The sequence below is a fragment of the Choloepus didactylus genome, chromosome 20, assembly GCF_015220235.1.
Source record: "Choloepus didactylus isolate mChoDid1 chromosome 20, mChoDid1.pri, whole genome shotgun sequence".
Lineage (NCBI taxonomy): Eukaryota > Metazoa > Chordata > Mammalia > Pilosa > Megalonychidae > Choloepus > Choloepus didactylus.
The window spans coordinates 45,876,188-45,892,085 of NC_051326.1; the positions used below are offsets into that span (position 1 = coordinate 45,876,188).

The 15,898-nt window shown below is 37.8% G+C and overlaps 1 protein-coding gene and 1 pseudogene across 2 annotated transcripts in view; one reads left to right on the plus strand and one right to left on the minus strand.

The window, feature by feature from the left end:
* The window catches only part of LOC119516811 (testis development related protein), a 58,445-nt gene that overhangs the window by 32,796 nt on the left and 9,751 nt on the right, over window positions 1–15,898 (plus strand). The window lies entirely within an intron of this gene.
* Window positions 3,598–4,712, minus strand: LOC119516810 (annotated as a pseudogene).

Below are 15,898 nucleotides of genomic sequence, written 5' to 3' on the forward strand. Positions count from 1 at the left end.
GCAGTGCCCAGTGAAAGCACCTGGAGAACAGGTGATTGATAGATAACATTGCCAAAAAAGATTGTATGAGGTCAATTATTTGCCTACTGTTACTCTCTGTGAGTCAGAAACAGAAAATGACTCTCAGAAAAACTATCAGGCTGTGGGTCCTGGAATCCATTTTTTCTTGCCATCTAACTCTAGTAAAATAAAAATGTACAAATTTAAAGATTTTTGACAAATCCTTAAGCTTTAAAGGATTTAATATCCTACAGAATGAGCCAATTAACTGTTTGATTTTATTGGTGAAAGAAGCAGTCAGCTTCATGGGAGAAAGATTCCTTTATTGAAGAACTGTCTGTGAAACTATGTTCTCAGAGTCCCCTGGAACTTTTGAAAAGTTTACTTGTGCAAAATACTGAAAAATTATGAATGAAAATTGCCTTAATATTGAGGACATTGATATGAATAGATACAGAAGCTGAGAGGAAATAGAAATAAAAATATTGTCTTTGGCATTGAAAAGTAATATTTGATCCAAGATGGTAACTAATGTATTTCAGTTTTATTTAAAAGACATTAAATGCTCATTTTGTGTTCTACAGTAAGCTGTCTTATTGCAGAGGGTACATGGATTTAAAGTGCATTGTCTTTTTTCCTTCATTTTTGAAATGAAACCAGATATAACCATATACTTAAAAGGGTCTCTTCTATTTAGTATCTTCCAGTCTAGTTAAATTGGCAGATGAACATGAAATCCAGAGCAAGAGCTATGGCAATGTATAGGAAACAGGAGTCCCATCTGGGAGCGGTTTTTGAACTGAGCCTTGGAGTCCTTGAAAGGGATACTAAAGGCCATTTAGTTGATCCTTTTTGTAAACGTCGCCAGCAATCGGTAGTTCTGTTAAACATATCTAACCATACCAGTTCATTCCATCTTTGAACAGTTTTGAGTGTCAAGACAGTTTTTGGATATTGAACTGAAATCTGTCTTCCTCTTCTTTCTAACTGTTTGTCTATTTCATCCTTGTGGGATCGTAATAAAAAGTCTGTCTTCTATGTGACAGTCCTTCAATATGTGAAGATACCTCTTTTCTTTCAGGTAAATAACCTTCAGCTCTCGTCATGTGTGACATAGTTTTGAATTGCCTCACCTGCTTAGTCATTTCCCTCTCAGTAACTTTCAATTTTAAATACTCATTTTAAATTGTATTTTTCAGTAATTCCAGGTATGGCATAACCAACATAACATGTAGCAAGACTGTGTATCTTAGTTGTGATAGATGGACATGTCAGAGCAGTGGCCAAGTGTGAGGCCTTGACCAGCTGATCACTAATTTACAGGTTCCTAATGGGTCTCTGCACAGATGGGACATTCCTGGTCTTATATATTATTATTATTATTATTTTAATTTACTAATTGGGGCTGGCATTCCTATTTTAGTGACAGACTGTCACTCAAGAACTTCTTTTGCCTCTAGTCCTGAAGCATAAACAGTCACATCTTTCTCCCTTTTTCCTAATTCCCCTTTGTGGTGTTTGGGCCCAGGAGCTGACTGTACCACAGGGGTGGGATGTGAGGGGCTGGAATAGCAGAGACAAGACCCCAGAGAGATTATCCGAGGAACACCCTTGTATGGAAGGGAGCATTACAGAATAAAAATATATCATCCTAAATAAATATTTTGGCATTTTTAATTTCTGTATATAATGTAATGTTTCATTAAAAGAGGACACACTAATGATCTTTTAATTAATTAATTTTTTTTACCATTAGAGGAACTTTTAGAGGATCAGCTCTTGTTCATATTTCCTATGGTTTTGTTTTTCTTTTTAAAAGAATAGAACAGAAGGAGAATATATTCAGTATGCATCCCTTAAATAGGACAGATAAGGAAAAGTATACAAAGGTGAAAGTGACAAAAAATATGGAATGGGTTGGGAAAATAAAAATATATGTGGGAAAGAAGAAACACACACCATTCACAAAAAGGTAAATATATTAAGAAAGTAGAAATTACCTGGCCCTGTCTCCACCCCAACCTCATCAACCTGAAAAAACCCAGTCCTTGTTTTTGAGAAGATAAGATACAGCTATACAGTGGATACTTTGGTACCTCATCCCTGATAAGTTCTATCAAAGTTCTTGTTTTTATTTTTTAAAATAAAGATTAAAGAATTAATTTAAGTTTTTCTTTCCCCTGGCTTTTGCCAGTGAAGTTCTTTTTTTTTTTTTTTTTTTTTAAATTCAGTTTTATTGAAATATATTCACATACCATACCATCATCCATTGTATACAATCAGCTGTTCACGGTACGATCATGTAGTTATGCATTCATCACCACAGTCTATTTCTGAACATTTTCCTTACATCACAAAGAATCTAGAATAAGAGTGAAAAGATAAAAGTAAAAAAAGAGCACCCAAACCCATCCCCCCCATCCCACCCTATTTGTCATTTAGTTTTTATCCCCATTTTTCTACTCATCCATCCATACACTGGATAAAGGGGGTGTGATCTACAAGGTTTTCACAATCACACTGTCACCCCTTGTAATCTACATTATTATATGATTGTCTTCAGGAGTCCAGACTACTGGGTTGGAGTTTGGTAGTTTAGGTATTTACTTCTAGCTGTTCCAATACATTAAAACCTAAGAGGTGTTATCTGTATAGTGCATAAGAATGTCCACCAGAGTGACCTCTCGACTCCATTTGAAATCTCTCAGCCACTGAAACTATTGCTGGTAAAGTTTTAATAGTCACCTCACAAAAATTTTGTGGTTTAATCTTGTGTATCCTCAATAATGTCATTTTTTAAACGAAAGATTATATGGATACATTTGGAAGAAAAAAGTAAAGTTTAATAACCAAAATGGTATTCCACGTTTTTAGGAAAAAAAAACATTGGTTTTAAAAGGGCTGACTTGAGTGTTTTGGGTGTATACCAAATTTGAGGTAAAAAAAACAATTTATCAGAACTAGTAATAAAAATAATTTTCCAGTACTGCAATCACACAAACTCTTAAAATTATTTTCTTTTTAAAATAAATATTTAAAAAATGGATTATATTTGAAGTATGATTTTCATAAAAATCCCAATACTTCTGACTTTGGTAATGTTAGTCTATAACTTGAGTAGAACATGCTAGAGAAAGAGAACTGGTTTGCATTTTCACATATCCATCCATCTAGCCATTTGTTTCTCAAAAGGACAATTAGGTCAAGTCATTTACATTTGTGTTCTTAAGCTGAACTGTGATATAAATTTTTAATTAAAAAAAAACGCAATTAGCCTATGCAATTGCACTGAGTTGAGGGATCTTTGCACCAATTAAGAGAACCAAATAATCCCCACACGAAGAAATATAAAGGATGAGAAGTTAAAAAGAAAAAAATTAAGACTCACTGTTCAGCAGGAAGGAACCATACAATTATTTTATCCCCAAAGGAATGCCAGTTCTTAACAAATAAAATGAAAGATTTACTACAGATTTTTAACTGAAAGATGAACATATGGTTAGTCAGTAATAGCGAACAGTTCATGCAACCATGTAAAGAAGAAAGGAAAGTAATATAGCACTAAATGGGGAACCTTGCGGGACTCATCTTCCTCTTTCATTGGCTCAAAGTAACCAACCATTTCCTGCATGCATTGGCAAACCAGGCTTGCTCTGCGTTCCGGCAGGTAGACAATACTTGATCAATGAACCTGTTCTCCATTTCTAGGCCTAGGGAGTATGGAGCTGGGGTCTGCTTCAGTCGTTTGGTTTCCTGGGAATAGCCTTGCTTGCTAGAGTCATTCATTCCATCCACTTCCATTGCCTGAGACATGTGGGGGCCTGCCGGGATGAGGTGCAAGTCACTCAAAGTCCCCCCGGGGCTGTCTGTAGGCAACAGTTGGGTCATGCTGTGAGGAAGCCTACCATTTAAATGATGCTGAAGGTAGAAGACGTGACACCTCTGACACCATAGCGTTTCATGTCCTGGTTAGGTATCAATGAAATCAGTGCTAAATTCAACTTCTTCTTCTACAAGATCGGGAAGATTTATCCTTGGTTCCTCTAATGAAGCTGTTGCTTCTTGATCTTTTGGAAGAACTAGGATTGGCTCACTTCTCAAAAGGGTTTTGCTCTAATGCAGAATTGTCTCTCATATTTTGGCTAATCAGACTTTAACAAAGAGTGGCAGTAGTGAAATCCACTGTGGTCTGAAACATGTGTGGATTCCCAATGCTTGGTCGAAGAGTTCATCAAGAAGAATCTTGACATCTAGCATGGCCAGGTGCTGTAAAACCCAGATGAGATGGGACCAGGCATTGTAGTTACTTGGGTATCTCCCCTCAGCTTCGCCATAGACCTCCGTCTCTTCTTGGATTAGTCACTGTGTCCTTTCTGCAGAAATTGTTCCCAGGTTTCCTTTGGTGACAAAGGAAGTCAAGGAGGTTTCCTGAATTAGCTGTTGTAGCATCCATCACCTGTGAATCCATGTTTCTGGACTCTTTGGAAACTTAGTTAAGGCCAGTTTTCCCAGATACAAGTCCTTAATTGGGTTTAAATGCCAGAGGACCAGCTCTTTCCTCACGTTCCATGCAGTGGTAAAGTCTGGGTTTAGAAGCAGCAGGGTCCGTGTGACATCTGTCAATTATGTGTGGGTTCCTCCTGAAGGCCTTGGTGATAACCCTTCACCACCCACTGCACCAACACTGCCACCTCCTTGCTTGTCTCAGCCATGTTGGCGGCAGAGGCAGCAGCTCGGGCGCGCCTCCGGGAGTTCTGCCTGATCCTTTAATTTGACTGTTAACTTTTACCATGGCTACAAAGGTTCTCCACTGCAGGGTTAACCGTTTGCTCTTACTGACCTATCACTTAGGATTCCATAGGTTTTTTTTTTTTTTTTTCCTTTTATTCTATAGTTCAACTGTGTTGTAATCCCCCCCCCCCCCATATTGTGACTTTACATTTTCACATTGTATTTAATGGATTCAAGTGTAAGACCATCCATTTACCCCTAAAAAATTTCATCCTCTTAGGTTTAAAAAAACCACTTGTTGCAATTTGTTGAGCTCCTTTTGATACCAGAAACATTGAATTAAAGAAACTACTGAGTCAAATTGAAAATCTTAGATTATATTGTCTGTAAACAATATTTATATTTATATTCATATATATTTAATTTATTTAATATTCTTATTTAAGTAATACATGATTATTCAAAGAAAAGAGCAAAGGATAAGCAGGGTGGACATTTAGTAAACAAAATTCTAGACATTTTTCTATGCAGAAAATAGGGAGCATATACAGAAAAATATCACAAATAGATAACAATATACATGCTAGTTGAGATCATATTACAATTGCCATTTTTATTTAAAATTATTTAATATTTCTTTAATAGAAGGAAAAAACTGAAGCAGAACAATATACATGAGGATATAAAGCAGAATATTTGTATATCAGAAAAATGTTTACTCATCAAAAGATCTTGAAAGATACTGAGAAGATTAAGAAAAAAATTATGTAACACTAAAAGACTGGACAACAGTTCTAAAAAAAAAAGTTTTGATTTTAGACAATATCATTTGGTTTCTTGCTATAAAAGGAGATAATTAGAATTCTTAGACTTCTGTCAGCCTTCTCCCTTTATTCCTGGTTTTTGTGTCAAACACAATTCTCAAAATGTTAAAAAAAATTATACGCTCTTTTCAGAGTTTTAATTAACTCATTAATGTGACAACCAGTGGATGACAAATCTGTTTCAGAAGAGGATATGAGAAGTTGATGCTTACATAGTTTGGGGGTGGTGGTGGTGGTAACAAAGTTAGATACAAAACTGTTTAATGTCCTACAGGACAATAAAACCATAAGTTTTGGGGTTATTTTCTCTATGGACAGAAATTACTTGAATCTGTACCAGCCAAAAAATCATTTGCGTCCACTGTAGATCATAATTTACAGTAGGGTTCACTGTTCGTGTTGTAAAGTCTTATAGTTTTTTAAAAATTTTTATCATAGTAATATATATTTAACCTAAAATTCCCGTTTACATTCAAATATATAATTCAGTGGTGTTAATTACATTCACAATGTTATGTTCCCATCACCACCATCCATTACCAAAACTTTACCGTCACCCCATAGAAATTCTTCCAAATTAAGCATTATCTCCCTATTCCTTACTCCCACTCTGGCCCCAGTAACCTGTATTCTAGCTTCTGACTCTATGGATTTGCTTATTCTAATGATTTCATGTCAGTGATGTCTTAGAATATTTGTCCTTGAGTATGATGTGAGTTGAGAGTTTTTCATTTATTGCCTTTATCATGTTGAGGAAGTTTCCTTTTTTCCTAGTTTTCTAAGTGTTTTTATCAAGGAGGGTGCTGGATCTTGTCAAATGCCTTTTCTGCAGCAATTGAGTTGATCATGGGGTTTTCCCTTCATTTTGTTACTGTGGTGTATTACAGTACAGTACATTAATTGATTTTCTTAAGTCAAACCACCCTTGTATCCTGGGATGAATCCCATTTGATCATTGTGTGTAAGCCCTTTAATGTATTAGCTGTGCTATTATTTTGTTAGGGATTTTTGCGTCTGTATTTCATGAGGGACACTGACCTGTAATTGTCTTTTCTTGTGGTATCTTTTTCAGGCTTTGGTATTAGGGTGATGACGGCCTCATAGAACTCCTCTTCAATTTTTTGGAAGAGTTTAAGCAGGATTGGTGTTAATTTTTCTTGCAATGTTTAGTAAGATTGTCCAGTAAAGACATCTGATCCTGGGCTTTTCTTTGTTGGGAGGTTTATAATGACTGGTTCAATCTCTTTATTTGTTACTGGTCTGTGGAAATTTTCTGTTTCTTCTTGAGTCATTACAGGTATTTATGTGTTTCTAGGGATTTGTCCGTTTCATTAGGTTATCTAATTTGTTGGTATATAGCTATTCATAATATACTATTAAAATCCTTTTATTTCTGTGGGATTTTTAATAGTGCCCCCCACCCCCTTCCTATCTGATTTTAGTATTTGCATCCTCTTTCTTTTTTTCCTTGTCAGTTTAGCTGAAGAGCTGTCAGTTTTATGGATCTTTTCAAAGAACCAGCTTTTGGTTTTCATGATTACCTCTTCTCTTCTTCTCTATTTCATTTAGTGCCCCTAAAATCTTTGTTATTTCCTTTCTTCTGCTTGCTTTGGGTTTAGTTTGCTCTTCTTTTTCTAGATCCTTCAGTTGGGAGGTTAGGTCTCTTACTTGAGATCTTTTTAAATGTAAGCATTTAGAGTTATAAATTTCCCTCACAGCACTGCCTTTGCTGTATCTCATAAGGTTCAGTATGTTGTATTTTCATTTTAATTTGCCTCAAGATATTTCTTAATTTTCCTTGTGATTTCTTCTTTTTTTAAAAATTCAATTTTTTTGAGATATGGTTACATACCATACAGTCATCCATGGTGTGCAGTCAGTTGTTCACATACCATTAAATAGTTGTGCATTCATCACCACAATCAATTCTTGAATAGTTTCATTGCCACACACACAAAAAAGAATAAAAATTAAAGTAAAAAGAACACCCAAAACATCCCATACCCACCATTACTCCCTATTATTCATTTACTTTTTGTCTTCATTTTTCTCTTCATCTGTCCTTATGCTGTATAAAGGGACTGGGAGCCACCAGGTTTTCACCATCACACAGTCACACAGTTTGAGCTGTATAGTTATACAGCCATCTTCAAGAATAAAGGCTACTGGGTTGCAGTTCGACAGTTTTGGGTATTTCCCTCCAACTATTCCAGTACGCTAAAAACTAAAAAGGGATATCTATGTAACACATAAGAATAGCCTCCCGAGTGACCTCTCGACTTTATTTGAAATCTCTCAGCCACTGAAACTTTATTTGTTTTGTTTGTCTTCCTCCTTTTGGTCCAAGAAGGCTTTCTCAATCCCATGATGTCAGGGCCAAGCTCATCCCCATGTTACCAGGGAGACCTACATGCCTGGGAGTTATGTCCCACATAGGGGGAAGTGCAGTGAATTTACCAGCCGAGCTGGCTTAGAGAGAGAGGCCATCTGAGCAACAGAAGAGGTTCTCTGGGGGTGACTCTTAGGCAGCCTTTTAAGTAGGCTTAGCCTCTCCTTCGCAGCAACCAACTTCATAAGGGCAAGCCCCAGGATTGAGGCCTCGGCCTTCCAAGTTGGTAGTCGCCAAAGCTTGTGAATATATCATCAATTCCCCAGTGTGGAAATTTAATATTCCACATTTTCCCCTAGTCCCTTAAGGGGGCTTTGCAAGTACGTCTTTATTTTCTGTTCAGATTACTCTGGGATGTATCAGGCCTTCACATTAACCTGTACAAACCAACTAAATTTCACTCCCTATTCAGTATTCCTTGTAGTTATGTTTTTTGAATAAACTGACCATACAAGTTAAATCATATAGTGTGTTACAAACAACATAGATTTTGCACCTAATAAACATCTCTTCCTTTGGTCTCACACAGAAGTTGAAGTTTTAAAAGCACTGTCGATATCATCCTTTACCCTTTAGTCTGATTTACCTTAGTACTAACCAAGTCCATTTCATTGATATCTCTCATTGAAGTCTGATCTCTTTTTTCAGACTCCTTAACATTTGCTGTATGAGGTAATGTGACATTAGCTGCTGGATCTGGCTCTGAGTCTCAGGTGTCACACAAATACCCAGTGTTCTAGGGACTGACCAGGTTATTATACACAAAGAGCTCAGCATCTCAGAATTTGGAAATAACCGTTACAGCTCAGGAATACATGTGACTGCTGAGCTTACAATCTAGGAACCTTTACAATAAGCCTTCCCTTAATAACCTTTGCTCTCAGGCTCAGGTCTCAGAATTTGCACATTATAGTTAGTCCATATTAGTGAGGCATTATAATGTTTTTCTCTTTGTTTCTGGTTTATTTCACTCAACATACTGTCCTCAATGTCAGTTCACCTCACAACTTCACTCCTTGTAGCAGCTCAGTACTTCATTGTATATATATAGCACTGTTCGCCATTCTGTTCATCAGTCGATGTTCCCTTAGGCCACCTCCATCGACTGCAAATCGTGAATACTGACACCATAAACCCCACTGTGCATATGTCCATTCATGTCCCTCTTTTCAGTTCTTCCAAGTAAATACCCAGTAACTGAGTTGCATGACTATATGGCAACCCCATGTTTAGCTTCCTTTGGAAACATCACTCTGCCCTCCAGATGGGCTCCACCATTCTGCTTCCCCACCAACAGTGATTAGGTACATCCCTTTCGACACATTTTCTCCAGTACTTGTATCACTCTGTTTATTTTTTAGAGTTTTATTCACACACCATACATTCCTTTCTAAGTAAACAATCAGTGGTTCCCTGTATATTCACATATTTATGTATTCACCTCCACTGTTTATAAAAGGACATTTCGATTTCTTCCACAAAGAAAGAGGAAGAGGGGGAGAAAAAAGGTTAAAAGAAAAAGAAAGAAAAAAGTGAGTACTTAAAAGGAACAAAAGAAAAACTAAAAATAAAATAAAAAGTTAGGCAACAATACCAATGCCAAGAATCCCATAATGCTCCCTTGTATCCCCCTTTTATAGACATTTAGCTTTGATATATTGCCCTTGTTACAATTAATGGAAGCATAGTACAATATTACTGTTAAATATAAACTCTAGTTTGCATTGATTGTATTTTCCCCCCAACACCACCCCATTTTTAACACCTTGCAAAGTTGACATTCATTTGTTCTTCCTCATGTAAAATCATATTTGTACATTTAATCACAATCGTTGACCACTTACTCTAGGTTACACTAAGTTATACAGTCCCAGTCTTTATTTTCTATCTTTCCTTCTGGAGTCCTCCATGTCCATAACCTTCCTCTTTCAACTGTACTCGCAGTCATCTTTGTTCATGGTATTTATATTATTGTGCTACCATCACCCAATACTGTGCTCCAAACTTCTCTCTCCTGTCTTTTCTTATCTGTCTTTAGTGTTCCCTTTAGTATTTCCTGTAGAACTCTCTCTGTGTCTGTCTGAGAATATTTTCAACTATCCCTCATTTTTGAAGGAGTTGTGCTGGATATAGAATTCTTGGTTGGTAGTTTTTCTCTTTCGGTATCTTCAATATATCATACCACTGCCTTCTTGCCTCCATGGTTTCTATTGAGAAATCTGCACATAGTCTTATTAAGCTTCCTTTGTGTATGTGATGGATTGCTTTTGTCTTGCTACTTTCAGGATTCTCTCTTCATCTTTGACATTTGATAATCTGATTATTGTCTTGGCATAGGTCTCTTCAGGTCTATTCTGTTTGGGGTATGTTACGCTTCTTCGATCTCTAATTTTATGTCTTTCATAATAGATTGGGAATTTTCAGTGATTTTCCTCCATGATTGCTTCTGCCCCTTTTCCCTTCTCCTTCTGGGACATCCATGACATGTATATTCATGCGCTTCACGTTGTTATTCAGTTACCTCAGACATTGCTCATATTTTTCCATTCTTTTTCTGTCTCTGTTCTTTGTGTGTAGGATTTCAGGTGTCTTGTTCTCCAGTAGCTGAATGTTTTCTTCTGCCTCTTGAAATCTGCTGTTGTATATCTCCATTGTGTTTTTCATCACTTGTGTTGTGCCTTTCATTTTCATCAGTTCTGCCAATTGTTTTTCAAACTTTCGAGTTCTTCCTTATGTTCCCCCAATGTTTTCTTTAGATTCTTCATATCTTTTGCCATATCCTCCCTCAACTCATTGAATTGATTTAGCATATTTATTTGAAGATCTTTAATTAGTTGTTTCAATTCCTGTATCTCACTTGAAGTGTAAGTTTATTCCTTTGACTGGGCTATATCTTCATTTTTCCTAGTGTGATTTGTAGTTTTCTGTTGTCTAGGCATCTGGTTTCCTTGATTACAGCAATCAGATTTTCTCAAGCACAACTGGCTCAGGCCACAGTAGGAGGCTGTATTCAGTATCAGGTTTCCCTGAGGATGAGTCCCAGAAGTTTGATAAACTTTCCTGTGAGGCCTCTAGGCAATGTTCTTTCCCTAACCTGCCCAGCAGGTGGCACCTGTCAGCCTGTTGCTTCCCGCTGGTGTAAAGAGTTGTTGTCCCTTTAATTCTCAGCAAACCCTGTCCTGGCCAGAGACTGAGTGTGTCTGAAGCCTAGCTTAAGTGTTTCTGGTTTGACTGTTTGTTTCCTCCAGGCCCTGGGGTCTAAGTTCTGAAGGGATGGCAGCTACTTGAGCTAGGCCCCGCCCCCCCCTTAGGGAAGATACACCCCCTATGGAGTTATCCTCTACACTTGAATTACTCCTTTGTCTCTCTGACTCTGTCAATTCCACCCCTGTCTGGGTCAGCACTGGGAACTGAAAATGTCTAAGACTTTCTCCACTGAGCCGCTCAGGTTGAGAGATTAAAAAAGGAGAGAGAAAGTCCCCTTTCAGTGCTTGTCCTCCCCACCCTCCCAGCTTCGCCTGTCGGCCAGATATAGAACCCCATACCCCCATACTTCTTTTCTTGGGACACAGCCATCTTCCAGTAGTTTAAGCTCAGCTGTTCCCAAAAGCCTCTGTATTTTTTCTGTCAGCCCCACGTCCTCTCCACTGGGAGTGACCTCAGATACTTTCCTACTTCTTAGGGATTTATCTGTTCTTGTACCTTGTATTTAGCAGTCCACATTTGGTAATTAAAACCACAGTTGGAGCTTGGCTGAGCTACATTCCCTCACTCCTGGCAGGGACTGACTGCTTCTTTCTCCCACAGTGAAGTTTTGCACCTTAGCCTGCCGTGCTGGTGGGGAGGGGTTCCTATTCCGCAGTTTTTACTTACAGCTATTATGCTGCAATCGCAGCCGTTCCACCCATTCCAGGCTGCTGTACGATGTGTGAACAGTCACGGTTATCCCCGAACGGTTGTTCCAGACTGTTTTCTAGTTGTTCCTGACTATTTATTAGTTACTCTAGGGGACTAACTAAATTCCACACCTCCCTCTGCCACCTTTTTGCCCTGCTCCCTCTGTAACAATCACTTTTGGTTTGATACCAACCTAACTTAAGTAGCATACACAAATACTGTTCCTTCTTGCACACCCCATCTTTCTGTTGTACTTTTTCCAACTTATATCTTTATATATTGTGTGTCCAAAACCATCAATTTATCCTTTTTATGTATTTGCATTTTAGAACGTGTAAGAAATAAAAAGTGGTGTTACATTCCCAAAACTATAATAGTTTCTTTTCCTTTCAGTCTAAAGAACCCTCTTTAATGTTGCTTGTACAGCAGGTCTAGTGAGGATGAACTCCCTGAGTTTTTGTTTATCTCGAATGTCTTAATTTCTCCCTTATTGAAAGATAGTCTTGCTGATGTAAAATTTGTGGTTGGCAGTTGTTTTCCTGCAGCAGTTTAAATAGTTCATTCCACTGACTTGTTGTCTCCATGTTTTATGATAAGAAATTGTCACTTAATCTTATTTGGACTCCTTTGTGTGGAACATACTGCCTTTTTCTTGCAGATTTCAAACTTTCTCCTTTTCCTTGGTATTCGATAGTTTGACTACTATGTGTCTGGGTGTGGTTCATCGGGCTTGTTGAATGTGCACATTGGTATCTTGTTAAATTTGGGAAATTTTCTGCCATCAGTTCTTTGAATTTTCCTTCTGACCCTTTACTCTCTCCCTTCTGCAACACCCATAATGCATATATGGTACGCATGATGGTGTCCATCTAGTCTTTTAGGCTCTGTTCATTTTTTTTCATTTTTTTATTTTCTGCTCCTTAGCCTGAATCATTTTAGTTGTTTTTTCTTTCAATGTGCTGTTTCTTCTGCCAGTTCTGATCTGCTATTGAAACCCTCTGCGGAATTTTTCATTTCAGTCCTTTTGATCTTTAACTCTATTATTTTTCTTTGTTGCCTTTCTTTTTTTTTAATATTCATTTTATTGAGATATATTCACATACCATGCAGTCATACAAAACAAGTTGTACATTCGATTGTTCACAGTACCATTACATAGCTGTACGTTCATCACCAAAATCAATCCCCAAAACCCTCGTTACCACACATAAAAAAATAACCAGAATAATAATTAAAGTGAGAAAGAGCAACTAAAGTAAAAAAGAACACTGGGCGCCCTTGTCTGCTTGTTTGTTTGTTTGTTTCCTTCCCCATCTTTCCACTCATCCATCCACAAACTAGACAAAGGGGAGTGTGATCCCCATGGCCCCCCCAATCCCACTGTCCCCCCTCATAAGCCACATTTTTATACAATTGTCTTCAAGATTCATGGGTTCTGGGTTGTAGTTTGATAGTTTCAGGTATCTACCGCCAGCTACCCCAATTCATTAGAACCTAAAAAGGGTTGTCTAAATTGTGCATAAGAGTGCCCACCAGAGTGACCTCTCGGCTCCTTTTGGAATCTCTCTGCCACTGAAGCTTATTTCATTTCCATTCACATCCCCCTTTTGGTCAAGAAGATGTTCTCCATCCCACAATGCCAGGTCTGGATTCCTCCCTGGGAGTCATATTCCACATTGCCAGGGAGATTCACTCCCATGGGTGGCTGATCCCACGTAGGGGGGAGGGCAGTGATTTCACCTTTCAAGTTGGCTTAGCCAGAGAGAGAGGGCCACATCTGAGCAACAAAGAGGCATTCGGGAGGAGGCTCTTAGGCACAATTATAGGGAGGCCTAGCCTCTCCTTTGCAGCAACAGTCTTCCCAAGGGCAGATCCCGTGGTAGAGGGCTCAATCCATCAAACCACCAGTCCCCTATCTCTATGGGAATGTTAGCAACCATCGAGGGCAGGCCAATACCCCTGCATTCTCCACCAGCTCCTCAAGGGGACTCTGCATATCTTTTTCCTTGTTTTTTTCTTTTTTTTTTTTAAACTTTTTTTTTTCTAAGTCAACTGTATGAAAACTAAAAAAATTAAAAAAAAATTAAAAAAAAACATACACTAAAAGAACATTTCAAAGAGACCATAACAAGGGAGTAAGAAAAAGACAAATAACCTAACTACTTTACTTCCAACATGTTCCTACTTTACCCAAAGAAAGTTACCTAATATAGCAACATTTCTGTGAACTTGTTCCTACTATATCCATCAGAAATTAACAGACCATAGTCATTCCTGGGCATCCCCAGAACGTTAAATAGCTTATCTGTTCTTCTTGGATTATTGTTCCCCCTTCCTTAATTGCTCTCTATTGCTAGTTCCCCTACATTCTATATTATAAACCATTTGTTTTACATTTTTCAAAGTTCACATCAGTGGTAGCATATACTATTTCTCTTTTTGTGCCTGGCTTATTTCGCTAAGCATTATGTCTTCAAGGTTCATCCATGTTGTCATATGTTTCACGAGATCGTTCCTTCTTACTGCCGCGTAGTATTCCATCGTGTGTATATACCACATTTTATTTATCCACTCATCTGTTGAAGGACATTTGGGTTGTTTCCATCTCTTGGCAATTGTGAGTAATGCTGCTATGAACATTGGCGTGCAGATATCTGTTCGTGTCACTGCTTTCCGACCTTCCGGGTATATACCGAGAAGTGCGATCACTGGATCGAATGGTAACTCTATATCTAGTTTTCTAAGGAACTGCCAGACTGACTTCCAGAGTGGCTGAACCATTATACAGTCCCACCAACAATGAATAAGAGTTCCAATTTCTCCACATCCCCTCCAGCATTTGTAGTTTCCTGTTTAATGGCAGCCATTCTAACCGGTGTTAGATGGTATCTCATTGTGGTCTTAATTTGCATCTCTCTAATAGCTAGTGAAGCTGAACATTTTTTCATGTGTTTCTTGGCCATTTGTATTTCCTCTTCAGAGAACTGTCTTTTCATATCTTTTGCCCATTTTATAATTGGACTGTCTGTACTATTGTCATTGAGTTGTAGGATTTCTTTATATATGCAAGATATCAGTCTTTTGTCAGATACATGGTTTCCAGAATTTTTTTCCCATCGAGTTGGCTGCCTCTTTACCCTTTTGAGAAATTCCTTTGAGGTGCAGAAACTTCTAAGCTTGAGGAGTTCCGATTTATCTATTTTTTCTTTTGTTGCTTGTGCTTTGGGTGTAAAGTCTAGGAAGTGGCCACCTAACACAAGGTCTTGAAGATATTTTCCTACATTATCTTTTAGGAGTTTTATGGTACTTTCTTTTATACTGAGATCTTTGGTCCATTTTGAGTTAATTTTTGTGTGGGGTGTGAGGTAGGGGTCCTCTTTCATTCTTTTGGATATGGATATCCAAGTCTCCCAGCCCCATTTGTTGAAAAGACCAATATGAACCAGTTCAGTGACTTTAGGGGCCTTATCAAAGATCAGTCGGCCATAGATCTGGGGGTCTATCTCCGAATTCTCAATTCGATTCCATTGCTCTATATGTCTATCTTTGTGCCAGTACCATGCTGTTTTGACAACTTTGGCTTTATAATAAGTTTCAAAGTCAGGGAGTGTAAGTCTTCCCACTTGGTTTTTCTTTTTTAGAGTGTCTTTAGCAATTCGAGGCATCTTCCCATTCCAAATAAATTTGATAACAAGCTTTTCCAAGTCTGCAAAGTAGGTTGTTGGAATTTTGATTGGGATTGCATTGAATCTGTAGATGAGATTGGGTAGAATTGACATCTCAATGACATTTAGCCTTCGTATCCATGAACAAGGAATATTTTTCCATCTTTTAAGGTCCCCTTCTATTTCTTTTGATAGACTTATGTAGTTTTCTTTGTATAGGTCTTTTACATCTTTGGTTAAGTTTATTCCTAGGTACTTGATTTTTTAGTTGCTATTGAAAATGGTATCTTTTTCTCGAGTGTCTCTTCAGTTTGTTCATTTCCAGCATTACTGACTTATGGGCTTTAATCTTGTATCCTGCTACTTTGCTAAATTTATTACCTCTAGTAGCT